The sequence below is a fragment of the Rana temporaria genome, chromosome 6, assembly GCF_905171775.1.
Source record: "Rana temporaria chromosome 6, aRanTem1.1, whole genome shotgun sequence".
Lineage (NCBI taxonomy): Eukaryota > Metazoa > Chordata > Amphibia > Anura > Ranidae > Rana > Rana temporaria.
Genome location: NC_053494.1, coordinates 40,971,133 through 40,981,212, shown reverse-complemented (window position 1 = coordinate 40,981,212; position 10,080 = coordinate 40,971,133).

Sequence of the window (10,080 nt, the reverse complement as noted above, 5' to 3'; positions counted from 1 at the left end):
TTTCTTCTTGCACAATCTCAATTCGGATGTGATTCACGACTTGTCTCTGAATTCAGATTTTAATTTGCTGACTCCCTGCTGTAATATATTCTCATTAGCTTCTTATTAGTTTTCTGCTCTTAATTTTATCAGAGCAGCAAAACACTGCTTCGAAGGTATATATAGAGCTGTGTGAGAGCTCCAGGCCAAGACATAATGTTCTTCTTTAATTGACAAAAGGGGATTTGTGGGTTTTGGTAACCCTTTATTGGTCAAAAATGGGTAGGTGCACATGTGTTTTGATGATTTAAGGTCCTATGTGTAGTACCTTGCTTATACAGGAAATAGGATCTATCACTTCTTTCCTTGAGAAATATTTTTTTAATTACTGCCCAGGAACATGTATGGAGCCAGTGAAGTTAGAAACAATTCACAGCTGATTTGTGATCTTGGTCAATAACTCAAAAAGCATTAGCAACAGTTTTTCTTAAAAGGCTCTGGACACCACTGTACACCACTTCTAGGTGTGATGTATATAGTGTCCTCTCCTGTGGTTACTCCTGCTGACCATAGGCGTGCACACATAGGGTGTGCCAGGTACCTAGTCACCTCATGCGGTGCCGATTTCCCCTTGCTTTCTGGCACCCCCTGTCTCCCCCCTGCAGTGCTGCCTGCTTTCCTCCTCTCCTATCCCACTGGTTGCTGCGGCCATTAAATATTTCATTTATCATCCCCTTCCTTTTCTGAGTAAACACAGTGAGTGATCTGTACCGATCACCCCTATGTTCACTTTATGGATGTGGAATTGGGACATTTGGACTATTAATAATAATTTTTATTTTTTCCTTTTTTCATTTTTCATTTTCATATTTATTGCATCATATTAGATTTTTTTTGCACTTTAATCATTAAGGTCATGGTTTGACAGCGCTGCGCGTTTTGATTTTAATTTTGGTTATGAAGTGTACAATGTTGTGAGAGCTGCTGTCGGTCAGGGATCATCCGTGTCACTTACATTGTTTGGTTTACTTTATATTTACTTTATATACACTTAGCACAATAACGCTTATTTGCTACTTTCAGCCCACCTCATCCATTCATATAAGCCGTATTACAGAAATCTTTGAATGAAGACTGGGGGGGATGATTGAAAGGTCTGTTACCTCCATTCTTAGATCGTGTTCTGTTTATAGGAGCTGTAGTGCAGCTTGAATGAAGGAGGTAGACAGAAAAGGCAGGCAAAGTCAGGCATTTCATAAATAGTTAGCATTAGAACAAAAGGGTGATTGGAGTTTATTGATTATTATTTGGGTTGGATATTTGTTTTGTTAATTTGTGGAGTATGAAATATTTTTGAAAACAAATGAATGAATGAGCATACTTGTCCTGACCGCCCAAACCCCCCCCCCCCCCCCGCATAGCCATTCACTGAGAAGCCCAGTATCCTGCTGTTTCTTCCCCACCAGTTCCTATGCAGCTGAGAACAGAGCAGAGAGAATGTGATCACTTATAAAAAGTGAGGTAAAAGGTATTTACTGTATTATGCTTTTTTATTTCTATACACAAATGTTTTGCCTTTTGTTTACATTTTAAACTGAACGGGCTTTTTTACAAGGTGATCGTTTACAACCACTTTAATTTTATGTGAGATTGTTGTAGATTTGTGTGGGTTTTTTAATTGCAGCAGCAGTGGAATTGATTTTCGTTTTGAGTTTACACACTTATCTTGTATATTGCACTACCACTTAATCCTGAGCGTGGAGTTAGGCCTCTGTCACACATGCAGGCCATTCATTTCATCAGTTCAATCACGTTGTTTCAAAGAAAAAACGGATTACATTTTTATCTGTTTTTCATCAGTTTTTCATCAGCTGCTCATCAGTTTTCCATCAGTTTATTTACATCCACTACCAATGTAAAAAAAGGATCGTCACTTTACATCCGTTTTTCATCCGATCCATTTTTTTAATGGAAGAAAAATAGACCTTTGATCCATTTAAAAAAAACGGATGTTGACGGATGTGGATGTAAACTGATGTTAAATGGATGAATATCCGTTTAAATTCCCTTTTCCATAGAGATGTATTTATGTCCATTTTTTATCCATCAACAGATGGACCGCATGTGTGAAAAGGGCCTAAAGGGTAGATTTATATATAATCAGGCACTATTGATGAGTGCCTGTGACAGCTCCCTTATTTCTATTAACCTCGCACCAGACGATTACAGAGGTGGTGGTTGGGGGCATAAATGGAGGAGGATTTCAGCTAATAGAAGTGGCATCAGCACAAGGGACACATTCTGCTGACTGTAAGTAATGTCCATGACTGGTGTAAGGCTGATGTGCCAATCACCCCTGTTCCCCCCTCTATTTTCTCTTGCCGTACTAAATTAAAACATCACACCTTCTGGATTAAATGGCCAAAAACGGCCCCTTTATTAATACCATAATATCGAATACTATAAAAATATATTTATGGACATATATATAACCTAACCATTTTAACTGACTGCTATGTCTGAGGTTCCTGAAGGAAGGTAATACTGTCCACCACCACATCATCCTGGCCCCTAGCCACTATCCCACCAGCTCAGGGACAAATGATTACCACCTTTTAGCCCAATTCAGCCTAATGACCGATAGCCCATATTTCCAGAAAGGGAAGGTGCCCATACCGAGATAGGCCCAACCCGTACCACAGCATATATTATATATACATATACCTTCCACCATTCCGACCTTCAGAAACCAGAGACCCCTGCCACCAGTACCTAAAACAACAAAACAGAAAACAACATCACACACACATACCACACAGCTGAACTACACAGAGGGAGGGAGGGAAATTTCTCTGCTTGTGTGTTACCTCTTCCTCTGCTGGCGCCCGAATGGATGTCTCCGCCCCCGCCCCACAGGAGTAGACCAACCAACTGTCCTCTCTAGCACCGCCCAGCCTGTCCATCCCTTTTAACTGCCCCAAGATTTCCTGTTGCATCCACCCCATCATCCCCCCATTCATGTGGCTCTGCACTAAGGTTCCCTTGCTCGGGGCCTGCTCTTTGTGCTGATTTTTTTATTTTTTATTTTGACTGCACTTGGGCTTTAACCTTTGATTTGGAGTAATGGGACTTCCCTGAATGAAAACAACATTCATTATTAGAAATTTGTCAGAGAAAAACTGCAGTTGAAAAGGAATGTCGATTTGAACCCACTAACAATTAAAAAATTGGATCTAACTTTCTTAAAATGAAATGAGGATTAGTGTTGAGCAGAATACGCCATATTCGATTTCGCGATATATCTCGAATATATAGTTGAATATTCGAGATATATTCGCTAAATCCGAATATTCGTGATATTTTATCGAAATGAAATGATTGCAAATTTTCGCTATTGCGAATGCGAAAATAATTGCGAATTTTCGATAACTGCGGTAGGAGCACTCTGATTGGCTCAGAATATTCGTGATATTTTACAATACAAAATAATTGCGAATATTCGGCAAATGCGGAAGGAGCACTCTGATTGGCTCAGAATATTCTTGATATTTTACAATACAAAATAATTGCGAATATTCGGCAAATGCGGAAGGAGCATTCTGATTGGCTCAGAATATTCTTGATATTTTACAATACAAAATAATTGCGAATATTTGGCAAATGCGGAAGGAGCACTCTGATTGGCTCAGAATATTCTTGATATTTTACAATACAAAATAATTGCGAATATTCGGCAAATGCGGAAGGAGCACTCTGATTGGCTCAGAATATTCTTGATATTTTACAATACAAAATAATTGCGAATATTCGGCAAATGCGGAAGGAGCACTCTGAGGCCCCATACTCACGAGCAAACATGTCTGCTGAAACTGGCCCGCAGGCCAGTTTCAGCAGACATGTTTGGTCGTGTGTGGGCGCGAGCGGGCCGAATTCCAGCAAACATTTGCCCGCCGGGCCTTTTCCCAGCAGACAAATATTCCTGGACTTGTTTTAAAACAGCCCGCTGGAATTCAGCCCGCTCGGACATGTACGGTCGTCAGTACAGACCTACCGTACATGTCCAGCCGCCCGCCGTGCCTCGCATGCGTCGAATGACTTCGACGCATGCGTGGAAGCATTTTAAAGGCGGGCCGCCCACGTCGCCGCGTCATTGTCGCGGCGACACCGCGGACACGCCCCGCGTATTGTTTACGCGCGGACTTCTGTACGATGGTGTGTACAACCATCGTACAGAAGCCCTCTGGCAGACATGTATGGTGAAAACGGTCCGACGGACCGCTTTCACCATACATGTTTGTCCGTGTGTACCCGGCCTGATTGGCTCAGAATATTCTTGATATTTTACAATACAAAATAATTGCGAATATTCGGCAAATGCGGAAGGAGCACTCTGATTGGCTCAGAATATTCTTGATATTTTACAATACAAAATAATTGCGAATATTCGGCAAATGCGGAAGGAGCACTCTGATTGGCTCAGAATATTCTTGATATTTTACAATACAAAATAATTGCGAATATTCGGCAAATGCAGAAGGAGCACTCTGATTGGCTCAGAATATTCTTGATATTTTACAATACAAAATAATTGCGAATATTCGGCAAATGCGGAAGGAGCACTCTGATTGGCTCAGAATATTCGTGATATTTTACAATAGAAAATAAAAAGTGTTTTGCATTGGTGGTGATTCTTTACTCTATCCATCTGTCACAGCCGTTTGTCAATCAAACACCTTGAAGATTGAACACGTTCATGCTGCATGCTTTGGACTTTTTTCACTTCACATATCAAAGACATTTTTATGAAAGATTATTTTTCTATTATTGGGACTATATTTCTTTATATATTTGTTTCACTGTGTATTTCACAAGTTATTTGCGCTTGCTTATTTTATAATTTGCCCACATGTCTTGTCACTAGACATATTTTTTATTCTTGTAGAGCGACTCCATTTTCTGTCTTGTATTAATTTATGTTGTATAACATTTTTGAGTTGCTGCTGTATTCTCCCCTTTTTTTAAGGTATGCGCAATTTTTTCCTTCTTACAAAAAAAAATAATATCAAACATACAAATATTCATAACAGAAACATACACAAAGCCCCCCCCCCCCTTTTGCATCAGAGACAATCAGAGTTCTCCTACCACAGTTATCGAAAATTCGCAATAATTTTCGCATTCGCATTAGCGAAAATTCGCAATTTTTTTTTTTTATATTCGGCAACATAAAAGGATCGCCTCAGCTTAGCTACTCGGCCCAGGGTCTCTAATCATACCAGCAATGCTTTTAGATGTCGATAGGATGTGATCTGTTTTAAAAATAAAATTGAAAAAATGCGAATATTCGGAATTGCGAATATTCATTGCGAAATTCGAAATATATCGCGAATACTCGAATATGCCATATTCGAGCCGAATATTCGCAATACGAATATTCGTGAGCAACACTAATGAGGATAACATTGTACTGGTGTATGGCCAGCTTAAGAATTCTCTGTGAAGGAACAGGATGTCAGCAGTGCTAGGAAAAGGATGAATTTGCACATAAACAGATGCCTGTAAATGTAATTATTAAGCAGAGTACTGGACAGGCATTTATTGCTTTGCTCAGCAGCTTCCATTCCCCTGCACGTTGGCTCCGGTAAGGTGGTGTGAGAGTGCCAGTCACGTTCCTTAATTAGACCTTCTTTCAGGATAAACATCTGGAGTGGGGCATATCCCTCTGTTATGTCTGCATAGTTGGATAGAGATCATTTGTATTCCAAAAGAATCCTGCCTTTCCAGTCTGAATATTTGATTTTGCTTATTGTATATGCATTGTTCAAAGAAGACCTCAAGGCAGATGTAAAAAGATTCCCTTTAGTCCATATACTTTAACTGATTTATTTTCACAGAATCATGCATATACAGTATTGTAAACTTTGCTACAAGTAGTTACAGCAACACTTAAAGATAAATTCCAGGTATGGTTATTTTATACATAGTTTATGATGTATATAACTATATACCATAAATGGCCGATGGAGCTTTTCCAATCAGAGAATGCTGTGCATTTATTCAGAAAATGCATAGTGATCTCTGGGATTGGGTTTACACTAGTGCCAATTGAATGAGGATTTCCCTGCATCCAATTGGCATGCTAGAAGATTGTGACTGGCTCTCTATGGAGTCGGTTCACATATCTTTCCGGGGAGGCTGCGGTGCGACATGCACAGGAGTCCTGTGCCTCTTCTGGTCCATTTCAGGGCCGAATTCAGGCAAAAATTTGACCCTGATTCATCCCTGAAACAGAGAATAGGGATGCACCAGACCTATGTTGTGAGCCACATCCGGTAGCAGTGTGAACCCACCGGCACAAACCACGTCCGTCTTGATGGTTTGAAACTTTCATGTGACATGTTGTCTTTTTACCGATGTTTGTGATAGTATTGTGTGCAATACTTTTAGTAAATTATTCCTTTGCGGTTATTACTACACTATGAGGTGATCTTGTTCTCTTTTTTATCTCATGTTGATTTAGGAGAGATTTGGTGTCTCTATTGCTGGATCCAGGATCGGTGTATAAGCTGGGAACCGTTTGGTCTCTTATCTGGAGGTTTTACAACTGCATTATTTGACCATCCTTTGATGTGGTCAAATTCTTGCAGTAAGAAGCTGTATTATTGGGGTGCCGGTGATGGCAGAGGACTCTTTTTCCTCTATGTTCTCATGAGGTATACGTTTAAGTGTGAGTCATTATAAACCCATGCTAATAACTGTTATTCTATTTAGAACCATAGCTATTTTCTGACTGATTCCATCTTGCATAGTTTCTTACTCTTAATATGCGACAATACACTCTACTTGCAGTTAACCAGTCTAGCCGCCACCTGCAATGCATACCCAAATAATAGCCATATGTTTGTAGCGCTACCCCCGCAGGAGCCGCTGGTTGTTATTGGGATCGGCGTATTAAGTTACCTCAGTGTTGTCTAGGGGTGTAGTTGATAAGTTGAGTAGCTTAGAGTAGTGAGCGAATGTCCAGCCAATAAATGAAGGTTTTCAAATGCTTTATTTTCGGCCCAACATAGCCAACATCAACATGGAATAGGAATGAAAGGTTGATGAAGCGATAGAGAACTTGTAGTATCAGGCCTGGATATGAACAAGAGCAATCCTGCTCTCAATAGCACAGTAGTAGTAGATACAGTTCATTGCCACTCTAGCCAGAGTGGGTGAAGTGCCCCCGGACAGACTTCTGCCACAAGCCTGGCAGCCGAAGTGTCACTTTAGATTTCTGGGAGGAACAGGCCTCTGCCACAGACCTGGCTCTAGGGCCTCTGCCACAGGCCAATTACTTGAATGAGCTAAATGGACAGATTGAGATTGAGCGAATCCTCCAGTAGATTAAGCATAGGTCACCGGATGACAGCAATAGTGTACCTGTCAACATTCTGGTCACCAGATCCCCGATGGTTCGTTCAAGCCCTGTTGGACAACGTGCCTCCGGGTTCTCCTCAAGCCGACCCCCCATCGAACGGCATTCAGCCTGGGATCTTCTCAGTACAGTGGGGGACCCAGTAAGTCACTGGGGCCCCTCTCAGCAACATGGAACTCCGCATACAATGCGACCACGACCTGGAAGGCCATCGCCGGGGTCCGTTGGATGCGCACACCCTAAAGGTGGGTGCCGCACCTAGAACCCGCGAAGAACCAAAGAAAATGGCGTCCGCCACAGATATACTCCTCCCCAGCATGCACCGCGAGGGAAAACTCCTCTAATTGGCTGCTGGGGAAAAGCGTTCCTGATCTGTAGGAGCGCATACTGACCTACAGATCAGTTCAGGAATGACAGCAGCCTAAATTTAGCAAATTGTGAATGGGAGCAAAATAACTCTCCCATTCCCCACTAACTTTAGCGTAGTGCCCATACTGAAATTAAGGGGGCGCTACATGTTAATTAGGAGAAATTAGATAGATTAACTCATAGAACATCTGCCAGAGTGTAGGTAGACTATAAGTGTTTCTAAGCATATATATAGGGACTAACGGGAATTAAGAGCTGCCGATACATCAATTTATCAAAGCATCATTTTGCGTTGCATAAAGGTGACAGCAAATGTGGCATGTAAGGGGGTGAGGCGTGCTTAAAGCGGAAGTTCCACTTTTGGGTGGAACTCCGCTTTAAGGGTGTCCTGGTCCTCACCCTCTCTCCTATCGTTCTGTTCAAGAGACAATAAATCTATTTGCATTCAAAAAGTGTCTGGTGCCCACCATTTCATCATGCAGTACACCCACTATGCCTTGTAACCCATTCTACACAGATGGATGTCAGCTGTCCCTAAGGCCCCATACACACGATAGAATCCATCCGCTGAAAAATGCCAGCGAATGGGTTTCAGCGGATAGATCCTATGGTGTGTACACTCCAGCGGATCTGTTTCCGCGGATATTTATCCCCTGGGATGGATTCCAGCAGATCGAATATTCGCTGACATGCTAAACAAATCTATCTGCTGGAATCCATCCCAACGGATGGATCCGCTGGTCTGTATAGACTCACCGGATCCATCCGTCCGAAGGGATCCCCCGCATGCGTCGTAATGATTCGACGCATGCGTGGAATTCCTTATATGACAGCGTCGCGCACGTCGCCGCGTCATAATCGCGGCGACGGCGCGACACGTCATCGCCAGAGGATTTCGGCGTGGATTTCAATGCGCTGGACCGTATTCGCGGATAAATCCTCTCGTGTGTATGGGGCCTTACTCTGGAGGTCACCATTAGGCCTCAAGGTACCCGGGACTTTGCTACATGTATTTTCCCTGCAATAGGGGATGGGTTCACTTTTATAAACACTTGAAGAAAATGTATAGCTATGAACAATTCCTCGCTCTAATTAAGTTACAGTCTCATTATATATTTTGTGTACAGTTTAATATGCCAAACAATACAATGTGTAAATGGGGCCAAAAAAGTCAAATGCATTTTCATTCAGGACACTGCCCTTTTACTGCAGTTTGACAAAACCACATCTGCCATACAGATGAATGGAACTGTTCATTGGCCCTCTGCCAAGGACATGCAGTGTACATGGAGGACTCTGACATAATGACAGATATTGTGATCTGACATATCGAAGCGTGCTTCTATTGTGACCAGTCAAGTGTTCTGACACACAGGCGTGTACTGACAATGCTGTCTTGTGACATACCGATATGCTATAAAACCACCATACTCGGACTGACTGCAGCATACTTATATTATTTCTATATTTCTGCCATTCAACAAACAGGCCCTCTTTTGTTACTGAAGTAAATAACTATTTTACCTCATAAACAAATGGGAAACTGGTTTAGGTTTAAAGTGGTTCTAAAGGTTCAAATACATTTTACCTTAATGCATTCTGTGTACTGTGCAAGGTAAAAAAAAATTCTGCATGCAACTCCAACCCCCCTAAATACTTACCTGAGCCTTATCTCAATCCAGCAATGTGCACGAGAGCAGCATATCTCTTGGGTCATTCTCTCCTCATTGGACAGAGCAACAGCAGTGGGAACCTGTGGCTACTGCTGCTGTCAATCACAGGCAGTGAGGAGAGACAGGGTCAAGCCACCCAGTGTGTGTTAATGGACATACAGAGCCAGCTTGGGTGCGAGGGCGTATGAGTGTTCCCATAGCAAGCAGATTGCTATGGGGCACTCGGGAGGCTGGGAAGAGCCAGGAACCCCAGCGGGGGACCTCAAAAGAAGAGGATCAGAGCTGCTCTGTGCAAAACCCTTGCACAGAGCAGGTAAGTATAACATGTATTTTATTTTTATTTAAAAAAAATTGAACCTTTACAACCCATTTAAAAACCCAATCAACAGTGGGGTAAACAGATATCCCTGATTTTGGTAGGCTGTCCCTAGATTTGTCCCCATCTCTCAAATGGCTTACAGGGCCCATGGACTGAGGGGTTTACTAACTTTATTTTGCAAGTGGTTAGTAACAAAGGTGAACAGAGGGGAAGGCATGCTGCTGCCTATGGTGCCTCATAGTCCTACTATGTGTTACTCACTACTGATCCCTGAATTCTGCATTATGCACTCCTGACCCCTGCACCCTGTATTTTATGCACTC